Here is a 14,283-nt window from a genome sequence, read left to right on the forward strand (position 1 = left end):
AATGGATTTTGACAATGTGAAGGTAAACACTGACACAAATTAGTTAAGTCATTTAAAAACCCAAACTGCCTATGGATATTTTTAACTGACCTTTACTTCGAGCACTTCGAAGTAAGGGTCAGCTTACACATGCCAATTACTCATCATTTCTGGCTATTCTCCCCTTACTTTTCACGACCAAGGCACGTTATGCATGGGCGACTCCAATGCAAGGCATCCACACTTTGGAGACAACCAACGTAATAGTAATGGGGCAGAATTCAAGCATTTCATCAATAGATCACTGACAGTATATATGACAGAAGTAGAGACTCGTTTGGAAGGTGGCAGGTTAGATTACATAGCTGGCAAAAAATTAGTTCATGGTAAGGTCTGTACTTGATTGGTATGAGAGTGAATAAGTGACCACTTTGCAATCCAAACAGACTATACTGTAGACAGCGACTCGGGCCCTAAATCACCGAGAATCTCAATAATTATTCCACCAGGGCTTGAAGCATCACTTCAGGGCATGGGTCCATGACTGATATAACACCTATGAAATAACTTGAAAAAAATTTCATAGTTATTTCATAGGCGTTATATCAGGATCTAATCAAAGTTGTCAGTGACTAGTATAACACATGAGGCATGCAACTCGGTGCATGCCTCAAAAGCAGCGAGGTGGATCAAAGACCCAACTCTGGCCAAGGAACAAATGGGTCAAGGATCTTGCTGTTACAAAGAGATAATAAAAGATAATCTTCCGCATTTTCTTAAAGCCAACAAGGAATTTGGAGAAATAAAACTTCATAGTAAACACTGGAAACAATTCTTAAGTCAGTAGTCAAATTTCTGTGGCTGATGTGGAAAAAAATTAACAGGCTGACAGTCCACAAAAACAGGCTAATATGCTGCCAGAACAGTGAGGCAGGAATTCAGTTAAACTCGCCTCCACAAGGGATAAAATGTAAATTCGAAAATTAATAGAAATTTTAATATGGTAGTCTGTGCTGCTATTGACCCCTCGGACTTTTCCGAAATAACCGAGTGGAAACTGAGTAATGCCTCTCTGATAGGTAAGAGAACCTCCCTTGGCGAGGTTGGCATTACTTAAAGCGTCCTTTTGCCACATTGCTCAGGTACCAGACAACCCACTATACACCTGTATAGACTCAGCCTATCACAAGGAATCCTCCCAAGCTCCTGGACTAAAAAACATGTCAGCAACACATTCCAGCGCCTCCGTTACCCTCGCACCTTGCTCAGCCACCTTCGACGCAAAGCGGAAAAGATCATGACCAGATCAAGAGGGGACACCACACAGAACAAGACAGAATTATCATCTCTCACTCACAGCTGGCAGAACATCTAGAGGCCCTGGTGGGCCACACTATGAAGATAACTACCACCTCTGGCAAGAAGATCGGAGACGTCGTCAGGGAAAAGAGATCAGACCACAACAGACCTCGCACCCAGGTTTATAGCATACCGCCTTTGCGTGGAGTTTGGCCCGTTCGAATTCCGAAGACGTGAGTACGAGCAAATCCAAGGACTTGCTATGGGCTCACCTCTGTCAGTAGTCCTTGCCCAACTGTTTATGGAAACCCTCGAGGCTGACCACTACCGGAACATCGTGGGGAATAATGTTGTCTGACTTCGTTACGTAGATGACATCCTTGCTGTAGTACCAACCAGAACGAACCTTCAAGAACTCCTCCACAGACTAAATGCATTACACCCCTCCATACAGTTCACCACCGAAGAGGAGAAGAATGAACAGCTTCCTTTCCTCGACACCCTAATCCATAGAAGACCTAACGGCCCGGTGTTCTCTGTATACAGAAAGCCCACTAACAAAGATGATTTCATACATTATTTCTCTGCCCACAACAGTCGAACCAAAGTAGGCGTGGTCATTGGTTTCTTCCTCTGAGCACTTAGAATCTGCAACCCGGAGTTCCTGGAGGAGGAAATGCAGCACATCAGCAACACATTCCAGCGCCTCCGTTACCCTCGCGCCTTGCTCAGCCACCTTCGACGCAAAGCGGAAAAGATCATGACCAGATCAAGAGGGGACGCCACACAGACCAATACAGAATTATCATCCCTCACTCACAGCTGGCAGAACATCTAGAGGCCCTGGTGGGCCACACTATGAAGATAACTACCACCTCTGGCAAGAAGATCGGAGACATCGTCAGGGAAAAGAGATCAGACCACAACACGCAGCCTGGTGTATAGTATACCTTGTGTTGGCTGCGATAAGGTATACATAGGTGAGACAGGATGTGGCCTCCATGAACAACGTATCGACCAGCACCGCAGCGCCCTCCGACGACACAAGAGGAGCGCCTTCGTTGTTCACGTCGACTCTGACGGCCATCTCCCCAAGTGGTCCCAGGCCTCCATTATTAAACAAGGTCTGCCCCCACGACAAAGGAAGATGGTAGAAGCGGCGTTCATACACACAACTAACAACTTCAACACCGCAACAGGGAGCCACGAACTAGCCTAGGTCGTCGCACACCTGATTACCGACGTGACCTGACCGCAATAAATGCGAAAAGGCCTTCGTGTGTTTTCTTGTACTTCCCTTCGTTGTTCTACTCGCAACCTATATCACTGCTATGCACTTCTTGAAAATCTCTCCAAATGTGGGGGGGGGGGGGAGACAAAGCATGCCATATACCTATCTCCAATTAAGATGCCGCATTTAATAAAGTAAAATATTATTACCTATACAATCAAACCTTTCCTACGCAACAAGATCACAGACATCACAACCACAAAAAAGATCACCTAAATTAAGTAGGAGCCTATTGCATTCACTGAAACTTCCAAATGAAGAAAACTATTGCACAACAATGCCATGCTTGGTTCATAACCACTCCTACAACCTCGGGATGGTGCTAAAAAAAAAAAAATCTGACAAATCAAAATCCTTCTGAATATCATTACAGCATAAAACTAATCCTGGAATTCTTTAACAGCACGGCACTTATGAATGCAGGTCTAAGTTTATTCAAGAGACATCAAGTAACCGGTGGCTAGACGGATAAAGCTTTATCATTGTTTTTAACAGAAGTCATTATACTGTAAGTGTACCTGGAATTTTTAAGCAAATTAGAAAATCAAAAACAATAGTATATGCATATACACCTTGCAAAAAAGTGTGGCAAACAGTGACTAGTAGTATTACATTTCATTTGTGGAAAACCGGTAAAAGATATTGACATGGTCCTTCTTTCGTCATTAAACAAACATTACAAGTACTTCTATCAAAAAGTACTTGTTGTCAACAATACGTAGCAAGACCGGATGATACACTTCACACCCCCGTCCAAGCAGCTGCCCTTCTCCTAGGGCAGGACGCAGATGTCGCCCGGCTTTTTTTCACACAGGGATAAACATCCGCCCTCGAAGGGAACCGCCGCATAAAAGGACACGGACGTAAGGTAGAGGAGAGACACGGCAGACAGGCCAAGCCACACAGGGTCCAGCTCCACCACCTCGTCCTACACCCGGGGACACGGGGGCCTCTTGGGGGGTCACATCTACCCTCAACAATAAACCAGCAAGCTAAGGACCCTTTCTTTGACCCGCCCAAGGCCATCTTTTGTATCGCTTACACTTGTTGCACTTGCCTCGCATCATTTCAAATGTAGAAGATTGTTAAATACCCTCCTCCTGGGAGTCAAATTGCATTTAAGAATTCGGTAAAATCATTATAGTCATTCGCATTTATATTATGGATGGCAGGCCAATGAGTAAACAAAGCTGCCTCCTGTTATTTAATAATGCATGGTGCTATGTTTTAATAATTTATCTAATTGCGAAATCAACGTAATATAATCCTATCAACTTTTTGTCTGAATTCTTACAGTTGGTGCAGGAAAGGCATCCAAAGGTGCTAAGATCCTTCCACAAATCCTCCTTGTTTTGACTGCTTACCTTGCAATGTCTATATTAACGTTATTAATAGCAATATCGTTTCTCATTCTTTATAATAATGGTATAGATTTCTTTACTGAAGGGAATGCACGCCCTGGACTGTCTGGAGCTCCACCAACTCGAAGTTGACGGAGCTCTGCTGCAACCAAACCTTCTCACCTGTCAATCCAAACAGACTATACTGGAGAAAGCGACTCAAAGAGCACCGTTACCCCAGCCAGGTCTCTCACGCCCTCGCCATAGAACCCCCAAACCGCAGCCCGGCCCTTCCCATTATCAGCATGAACGAGTTCACAACAGGAATTAAGCTCTGATATAGTAACAGTGAAGATAGTGAAGACTGCATCGACGACAACGACGACGCCGACACAATGAAGCCGCACATTATTTCTCGGAATGAACTCTTCCGGAGAGCATGCTTAAGGCAGGGCTTTAGCATCCCTAATTGCGACCAGCCAGATCCCGCTGAATACCTTCGCAGAAATTCTCCAAACTCATTGTTGCATTGTCGGATGCCCTCCTCCCGCTATCAAGCTGTTTACAGGATTTACATTCATCCTCACCAGAACAGGCCTCGCGAAGGGAGATGCAAGAGAAAAAAATGTAACCCTGCATAGCTATGTTATTACTTCTGAAAAGGAACGCAGAACTGTGTGCGGATGGAGCGAGAAGGTGGATGCCAGGCTAACATCACAATATCGCAAATTCTTGTCCCTCAAGCCATAAAGAGATACATACCCTACCCAGAAAATGCCAGAGGGAGGAGAGACATCTTTAACCCTATCGGAGGGGGACAGACTGCATCATAAGATCCCTTGCCGCCGGAAAAATGCTAACAGCTGGAAAATGCAGGAAGAGGCCCTACAAGAGAGGTTGATACCCAGGCCAAATGCACACGATATATCAAGTATCTCCACCAGCTGGGAAACACTGGGAGAATTGGAGAGGGAAAATCTGTTTTCTGCCTGCAAAAGTCGTTTGCATCTCGAGAAGATAACTACTTCCTTACCCAAGTGCGGAGAGGAAGAGACAAGAAACGATTGCTCCTACATCTGCTTTTACTTGAAAATGAACACACGTGCCTCTTCACCTACTTCAGATATGTAGACGCTTTTACTTGCAAGAACATGAGCAAACACTTCTGCTGCAAGTGTTTCTCGACTTTCTCAAACTAGGTGCTAGCTGATAACCACATGACAGAGTGCAAATCACCCGTGCAGATAACGTACCCTCTGCCCGGGAGCAAGCTTTCCTTTACCAACTATGGAAAAGCCTACAGCCCATCACACATCTGCATTTACGACTTCGAGGCGTACAAAAACGCAGGAAACAGGTGCATATCACAACACAAGGCTTTCGCCTACGGGTACACTGTCATCGACAGAAGAGATGGATATTGTTAAAAAAATATATGAACTACTACCCTCTCCACATGACGGGGACATGCAAAAGGTGCGGCCATGCAAAAGGTGCGGCCAGAAGTTTCCTAATCACCAGCAGAAGCACAGACACCACCACGACCACATGAAACCACGACATAATTACATTGCATACTGCACGCGGTGTAATATTCAAATGAGGAACCACCCCACCAAAATGCCGTTCATAGCACACAAACATTCGTGCGATCTCAGGTTGTTGCTCAAAGAGATGCAAGCTGATATGAACATAAACGTTCTTGTGAAACAAGGACTCCGATAACACCACGGAAATTAATAATCTGAAATTCCTGAAATTGATAGCATGGCATTTATCAGCGCCAGCTTGAGCTCCCTCGCCAAGATGCACATCGAGAGCAGACGCCTGTTGAAATACTCAACCCAACTCGTGCAACACCTATCGATTGAAGCCCAGAGATAATTCCTGACAGGGAAAGGTATATTCCCTTATGAGTACCTGGACGACCTGAAGCAGCTCGAAGATACTCCCCCCCCCCCCTTTGATAGAACATTTTTATAGTTCTCTCGCGGGGGGAACCGTCACAGAGGAATACGACAACGCCCTTAAAGTATGGGAAGCTGCTGAATGTCGCACACTCGGAGATTATGCAGACTTACCTTCGTGTGACTGTGGGTCTGCTGGCTGACGTGCTTAGCTAGTGGAGGTGTACTCTTGTCAAAAAGTATGATCTCGACATGGTAAATTACGTTAGCCTGTCTGGATACACCTGTGACATTTTTGAAGATGACAAAAGCCGTATTGGAGCTCATCTCAGAACCTGAGTTGGCACGCAAATTCGAGTGCTCGGTGAGAGGACGACTAAGGTGTGTTGAACCTCAAACAGTGGCAAACAACATGCTTGTCAACCCTGCTTTGACCTCGAAAAGGAACGAAGCACATTCTTTACCTGGACTTTGAGTCTATACGCCACAGTGATGTCCGAAAAACTGCCTTATGGAAACATTCGGAAACGGTCTCCTGCTAAAAAAAGTTCGTGGCAGGGGGTTTGTCCAACCAAAGACTATATACTAAAGATAGGAAGGCTCGAAATAGGGGTTATAATAGTCATTGGCAACTCGCTATTAAAAACACAATAGTTCGGCTGCTTAGGGTATAGATGACGTTGTAGGCACATCGTATTTCGTCTGTTTACATTTTGCATTTGACACAAACTTCAAACTGAGAATGGCGCCTATAGCAAATAAATCACATGTGTGTTATATGCTCGAAAAGAAAAGAAACCGATAAATATTTAGTGTTTCATAGGTTCCCTAAGGATAAACAACGGTGAGCATATTCAGTATGGCAAAATCAGTATGTCCTTAAAACCTGCATGTAGCACACATGGAGGATATAAGTAGACAAGGGGTCAAGGGAACCTGTTAAGCTGCTTACAATGGTCAATGCATTTTTTTTCTAATAAATATAAAGTATCGTCAAGTTATTCATACGTCAAAACTAACATTAATATGTTATTTCATAAAAGTGGAATATGATGGCATATCATGATATTGTCTTGTATATATATTTTATATGTTGATGCTTGATATGGACGAATGCCATTAAAAAAAATCAAAGAGTTGATGCAAACGACGCCAATAAAACTAAATTCAAGTTATCGTGTGGCAGCAGGCATTTTTCAATAAAGAATTATCCTCATCCAGCATCTGACACAGTTTGCCATAATGCATGCCCAGATCATAATATCGAAGGTTTGTGTTATCCGTTTTAATTGTGTTTATTCATTACTGTATAAAAACTGATAAACCTGGTTTTTCAAATATTCATCATCTTATAACTTAGTTACACGAATTACACTCTGGAGATACTTCAGGGGGGGGGGGTCTATCTCGTGCAGTATATTATCAGACAATTTGATATATCCAATAGCATACTATTCATTGTCCTCCATATCTATTCCTGTAGTTTGTCATGTACAGGCCAGTTAAGAGTAAGATATAGAAGAAATAATTGATATGATATTAATACTATAGTGCATAACTTGAAAATTGTGTATAGTATTTATATACAAATGGCCTATTCTTGTACCTCTAAAACTATGTAATAATTAAATTTTCCTTGTAAAATTAATATAAGAATGTAGGTCTTGACAATTGGCATTTTATCAGAGCGACCTACTCATTTGTATGCAAGCCCTGTGTTTACTGTGCATTACAGGTTCTGCTTGCAACACAAAATCAGATGTTGACCCTATACAAACAGGTTAGTGATTTTAAAATGTATAATAAATTGTAACGATATAAAGATATATGTATGCTTGTGTGTGCGCGTGCGTGCGTGCGTGTCTATACAAAATAGACACACACACACACACACACACACACACACACACACACACACACACACCACACACACACACACACACACACACACACACACACACACACACACTTATAAATAAATAAATACGTATGTAAATATATTTATTTACTTATTAGAGGTTTATTTGCATGTAATTAATGTTTTTTTCGCTTCTCTTGTGTTTATTTATGTGCAAAGCATTGCATATAATAATCATGAGACCTTTCCATATATTGCTTAAGTATAAATGAATGCATATTATATATCTGCTTCAATAAATTTAAAAATGCAAGTGTGTTTTATTATCTATCTCCATAATGCAGTATACTTTATACAATGATCAAATATATATCCACACATTACAGCTATAATCAATCAAACAAATTAAGCTTTAGATTATTTTTAATCTAATGATGAAGATGCATAACATTGTAAAAATAAAAAAATGTGACAATTAAACATATGACTGCTGCTTAAAGATGTCTGAAAGTTAGTTCATTTGTAAGAGAATTGGCACATGTTCTTGAATACATTTTGAACCGAGAAACATGGACATTTCTGGGTATTTCGAATATTGCTGTTTAGTTATTTAAAATCTAACAAATCTCAAAATGTAGTAGCAATCAAAAATTACAAATAATAACAATGGGATATAAATATTAATAATCATTTATCCCCCTGAATGTTTAACCGCTCGCTCAATAGATGGCGCTACGCGCTAAATATGGAAACATTTGGCATTTTTTTCTTCGCACACTCATTAAGCGCTATTTGGCCAAGCCTTCCTATCTTCCTTTAGTATATAGTCTTTGCTTAACACCATATGCTCCATCAGCTTCTGCACCAGCTTCGACACCAGCTGCAGTACCGACCCTAGCACCATCTGCTGCACTAGCTTTAGCATCAGTTACAGCTCAGCCTTCACTGCAGCAAGACAAACAAGAGTCCAACGGAGAAATTAAGAATATGCTACAAATGCTACTTCTGCAGATGGAACAGATGTTCATGATGCAACAACAAATAGTTCAACAATCTCAACTTCAGGAAAGGATGCTCACATTACTCCTCGATCAACAACAGCGTCACCCTGTAGTGGGTCTTTGAAACGGTCAAGTAATCAATGTCTCCAAGTAATCTCTTAAAATGTATTACCTGGAATATAAACAGTTTACAGAAACGCAAAGCAACTCTCTCCCCGTACCTTCACACCGAAAATGTAGACGTGTGTTGCCTTCAGGAAGTTAGAACTAACGCTCGTTATGCAAAAATTGCGGGATACACATTATGAGACCAAATATTGCTAATCCTTCTACATAAAGAACTCATTGTCATTAATGACAATCGTGACAACATTTGTGTTGAACATATATTAAATTTCTTGACGGTAAATCTATCTTCATTAATGTATATAATCCACATGATAGTGAGGTGGTACCTAAACCTCCAGACTACATGATACACAGTGATACTGTCTTATTGTGGGGAGATTTTAATGCTCGTCATCCTATCCTAGGCTCCGAGGGAAATAACATTGGCAAAAACGGTAATGTTTATTATGACTCTCCAAAATATTAGTGACCCATACACCTATTATGCCCCCTCGAAAAAAACTCATTATTTGGGAGGCAAATTGGACTATACAGCTCTATACAATCAGCACACTACCAAGCACTGCAGAAGTCATTCCACTCTTAGTGATCACTGGTCATTAAGTACAACTTTTTACAAATGGAGCCCCAACCCAGCCACACCTTCGGCACCACCTTGCTACTAAATGTGATGAATTCATTGAAAGAATTGCCTGCTGGTATGAAGACTATACTCCTACCAGCCTGGATCACTTCAATGAAACTCAATTTGTCAATATCATTACTCAACTACAACCTAAAACCTCTGCCAAGCACGGATCTTTATCCACCAGAGGTAGACACGCACAACTGAACAAAGACCCTGAGAAACTTCTTAGAAGGCTTATACGATCTACGGTGAGTCAACTACGATGCTTGGGGAAAACCCGTACTTGGCTGGGGATCTTGTGTATAGTAAAAAGATCAATGATAAGATTGAGGAGGAAAGATTTTATGCCTGGGCTGAATCAATCTATTCCAATCTATTCCATGACACCCATGAGTAAGGTATGGAAGGAATAAGCAAGATTAAAGGCAAAACATGCAGTATAATACCCCACCCACTTCCAGATAGGGGTAGCCTCATCTCTCCTCAATAAATGGTGTGAGGACTTCTCTTGATAGTCTCATTATCCATACACAGGTGCTCCCTTAAATTAAGCCATAAAACCGAAATTAACTATCAGTGGCACCTCTTAGATGAGGCTGATGCACCATTTACAAGGGACCCTGACACTTAAACGCACACCAATATGATCGAACGTAAATTGAGGGAGGCCAAAGTGCCCTGATTGGGCAGGAGGAAACATTTCGTTGGGTATTTAGCAAAGGCCATTTTCATGATGGCTTCCCCAGAAGCAAACAAACCGGTTCCATCAGTTCCTCCTAGCGCAGTTTATCTGTACCCTCCACACTAACAGTATGTCGCAAATATTTTTTATAACGAAGTAGAGGTCTCTTGGAACGAAGTCCTAATAAGGAGGGGGGTACAGGGGGGCCATGACCCTCCCTGTCTAGAGAATAGAAGGTAGGGAAAAGGACATTCAGGCTAAAAAGTTAAAAAAAAAAAAAAAAAAGTATGGAGTGGTTACCTTGATGAAAACTAAGACGTTTCATTTATGGCAAAAGGTGCATAAATCTAAAATAAGGGAGATACAGGACAGAAGAGAAAATCAACTCAGCATTTTTAGTCACCATGTTTATCTTGCGAGGACCAAAACAAATGTTTTGCGCATTACTTTGCGCTTGTGAGAAAGATTTTGTAATTACCAGTGCTTTTTTCGAATGAATTTCATTCATTTTTTTTTTATATAATTATGTGTTCTGTAAAGTTACCGTGAGCGACGCACTGCGATAGAGAAAAATGGACACTGCCATCTTGTAGAGCATAAAAATAGAGTTGGAAACAAAAATAAATCTGTAGCGGCCTCATTCTTTACCAGAAGATTTTGCATGTCACCGATCAGAGATAAGGTCCACAGTACCCTCACAAAGGCCATAATGTTTCGTTTTCTATAGCTCCATTTTATTCATTTTCTATTCATCCATTTTCTATAATGATCGCGTTTTCTGTTGACAACCATGGAAATCATTTCCAATTTGTCATTAATTTTCATCATTATTTTTTCATTCCTATTTACCCTTCCTTTCGTTTTTTGATGCTACTACATCTTTTTGGGTGCTTTCTCAAATGTAATTGAGATTTTATGTAGTTTTTCCTTATTTCTATTATACATTCTTATTTAACAATACTACTGCTTGTTTACCGTAATTGCTTCATATATCAGAACAATACACTCTCAATGACTTGCTCCATTGAGCCGTTGACATGGCCGGAAACTCAAATTTCTCTAGTCAGTGTGACATGGGATAAGTTGTTTTATATCTAAATATTTTGTACTTGCATTGTGTCTATTTTATCATCAAATATCATTACAATTTTACTGATAGATGTAATTTATGGTAGGTACGGGCAATTTTGGCAAAATTACGGCGGCCAGGCCGACCTCTTGCTCGATCTGTGCCGGTCGCACAACCTAATATTAAAATCTTGTGCATGTCGCAAGTGCGGTGAAAACTGTCGCCTGGAAAATGAAAATTATTTTCGGTGCGACAAATCAAAGTAAATAATAGAACAGATGCAATTTCAAAAAATCACTTTTATACACCTGGTTTGATAACAGTAAGCTCGATTTTGAGAATAACTTAAAATTCGTCAATTTGTATGCAAGAGGCCTTTTCCTACGAATCTGCACGGAGCGACTTACAGTTTCCAAACAAGACTGTGATTGGGCAAGCTTCTGTCGGAAGGTTTTAATTTCTTGGTGTTTAAATAATGAGTCAGACCAGATAGGAGGGCCATGGGAAATTTGTTGAAATTGAGAGTAAATTTGGTAAAAGAAAATATAACGTTGGTCGACTCATTGAAGGTAAGTGGGTTTTTGGAGTATGCGGCAAAAGTAGGAAATTCTTTTTCGTACCTGTGCAGACGCGTTACGATCTTATTTTGCTTAAAATAATTGAAGAGCGTATCCACCCAGGGACAACGGTCATTAGTGATTGTTGGAAGGCATACAACTGTCTTGCAAAAGAGGGCTATCAACATTTAACTGAATCATTCTTACAATTTTGTTGACCCTGACACTAAGGCGCACATCAATACGATCGAGCGTAAATGGAGGGAGGCAAAAGCCAAAATGCCCCGCTTCGGCAGGAGGAAATACCAAATTGGGTATTTGGCTAGGGCCATCTTTATGATGGCCCACCCTGAAGAAAAAAGATTCCATCAGTTCCTCCTCGCCGCTGCTCGTCTGTAACCCCCCACACTGACGGTATGTGGCAATTATTTTTTGTAACGAAATAGAGGTCTCTTGGCACGAAGTGGTAAGAAATAGGGGTCCTTATAGGTGTATTTATTACCACAGGGGGTCCAGGGGGCAGAGCCCCCTGGCTAGGGAATATATAGATCGTAGTGTATAAATCCCACAGGGTTAAGGTTAGGTTGGTTTATTGGTTAGGTCGCATTGTACGATTACCACAGGGGAAGTGAATTATGTGAAACCCCGTAGATTTTTTTTTTTTTTTTTTTACCGAGCGACGGGTTTTATCCCCGTAGAGTTTTTTTTCGAAATTTGGCGCGCCGGTCCGTAGAGTTTCAAAGATGGCGAGGGGCGTCCGTAGAGTTTCAATTGCCGGTTTTTACCGCTTTTTGTGCTTGTTTACTTCGTTCGTCGGACAATGTTTGGCTCGGGTTTTCGAAAAATCGACTTTTTAACGTTTCATAAATCACTTTCTTCGATTTCTGCAGCTTCCTATGGGCACCCAGTGCTATGCATTATCCTCCCCCCCTTCAACCCCCGATTCCCCACGCATCCCCCAAGATCGTGGGGTAGAGGAAAGATACAAAAAATCCAATTTTGGAACTTAGTCTCTGAGAGGGTGCGTCGCTCTCGGTAACATTTACTCTTAACCATACCAACATCATAACCGGCGTCCGCTTTGTTTTAATAATTTTACCAGCATCTACAGACTAAAGCTATAACACTTTCACGAATGCATTAGAAATCAGCCATTTTAAAATTGCCCTAGAAGTGACAGGCATATTTATTCTGGAATTGTACGGAATTATCAAGTATCTATTTTCTTCAAGCCTCTTTGGTGCGTTAACAAATTTTACTCTTGCCTTCCATCCAGTTCCTATTCCGTTAAATGCTGCATTCCCATTTTGAAAACAACACATAATATCGTATTCATAAAAAAATATATACACATACAGCAACGACCATGAGAAAACAACAACATTATTAAAACCAGTAAATATGGAAACTAGTGACTGTGGGAGCGGTATTAATCAGCCTCGAAGCCTACCGTGCATTGAGCGCCGCCGTATACACAAGCCTTCCGCCTCCTTCAATTGCTATCCCAGTAGTGCTGCCTCGCCGGTTTTGGGACGCGCTGTCATGTTCGAGTCGAGGTCCGAAGCTTCGAAATGTGTAAGAGTTCGGAACAAGGAATTTAAACGCATTTTTCTGTAACTGATTTCGAAAAAAAAAATAGCTTCCGAAAAAAAATAAATATAATGTAAAGGAGGAATGTTTGGGTTCGTTATATTGGATTCTCTGAAATTTATGTGCTGGATTAATTTGTAAATATAAAATTGACGGGAGAAAGAGGCACATCACTGCGTTTTCTTGTACCCTACGTTGTCGTTTTTGAAAGCTATACTCGTAGTACACAGAAATTGTTGAATTCGATATAATTATCCAATTATCCGATTCGTTTGCAATGAATTCAGCTGGTGCTTTCGTTATTAATATATTAGACACGCGTATAAATTGTCCAAAACATCAGAAACCGTTTTGGACAGTTTAGATTTTGTAGAATCTCGAAGATTTTTTTTTTCAGAAATCTGGCAAGTATATTTCCAAAGACCATAAAGCGATACAAGCATAGCCACGTCGGTGTGGAATAAACAGTCTCGCCTTTATGTTACATTACCATACAGGCGAAAACCAAATGAAGCATGAGGATGGTTTACGCTATGGAAGTCTAGGGCTCTGCTGTCCTTTCAATATAGACTGTCCGGCATCGCTATTGGATTTTTTTTTTTTTTTTTTTTTTTTTTTTTTTTTTTTTTTTTTTTTTTCATTCAGGCCCCGTAAGTAAGGCATAAGTAGACGCATTCTTCATAACTCCAAAACTTGTATCCAGCCTAGACCTAGACTGCAGAGGCTCGTTGTGTGTATCCCCGAACAAGAAATAAAACATGAGAATCTCCTTGGCTACCTTAATACTGTGCCATTTCAATTAGACGCAGATCATCGCATTTTCAAAAGCGTTTGGCCGGAATACGTTGAGGTTAATCAAAAACTCTCTGGGTAAGTACCATGCGCGTAACTTCATTACGCTGGACGGAAATTTCTGGATAAATCTTTCGAATAAGTCTTTCGTCTTCTGTATA

The 14,283-nt window shown here is 41.0% G+C and overlaps 1 protein-coding gene across 1 annotated transcript in view; it reads right to left on the reverse strand.

Annotated features, from left to right (window-relative positions):
• The window catches only part of LOC119598972, a 30,261-nt gene extending 16,960 nt beyond the window's left edge, over nucleotides 1–13,301 (reverse strand). Inside the window, exon 1 of the mRNA XM_037948705.1 lies at nucleotides 13,191–13,301. The gene's annotated coding sequence lies outside the window, so the exon portion shown is untranslated. The remainder of the gene's footprint in view (nucleotides 1–13,190) is intronic.
• Between the last annotated feature and the right edge of the window lie 982 nt (nucleotides 13,302–14,283).

The sequence above is a fragment of the Penaeus monodon genome, chromosome 42 (genome assembly GCF_015228065.2).
Source record: "Penaeus monodon isolate SGIC_2016 chromosome 42, NSTDA_Pmon_1, whole genome shotgun sequence".
NCBI classification, from domain to species: Eukaryota; Metazoa; Arthropoda; class Malacostraca; order Decapoda; family Penaeidae; genus Penaeus; species Penaeus monodon.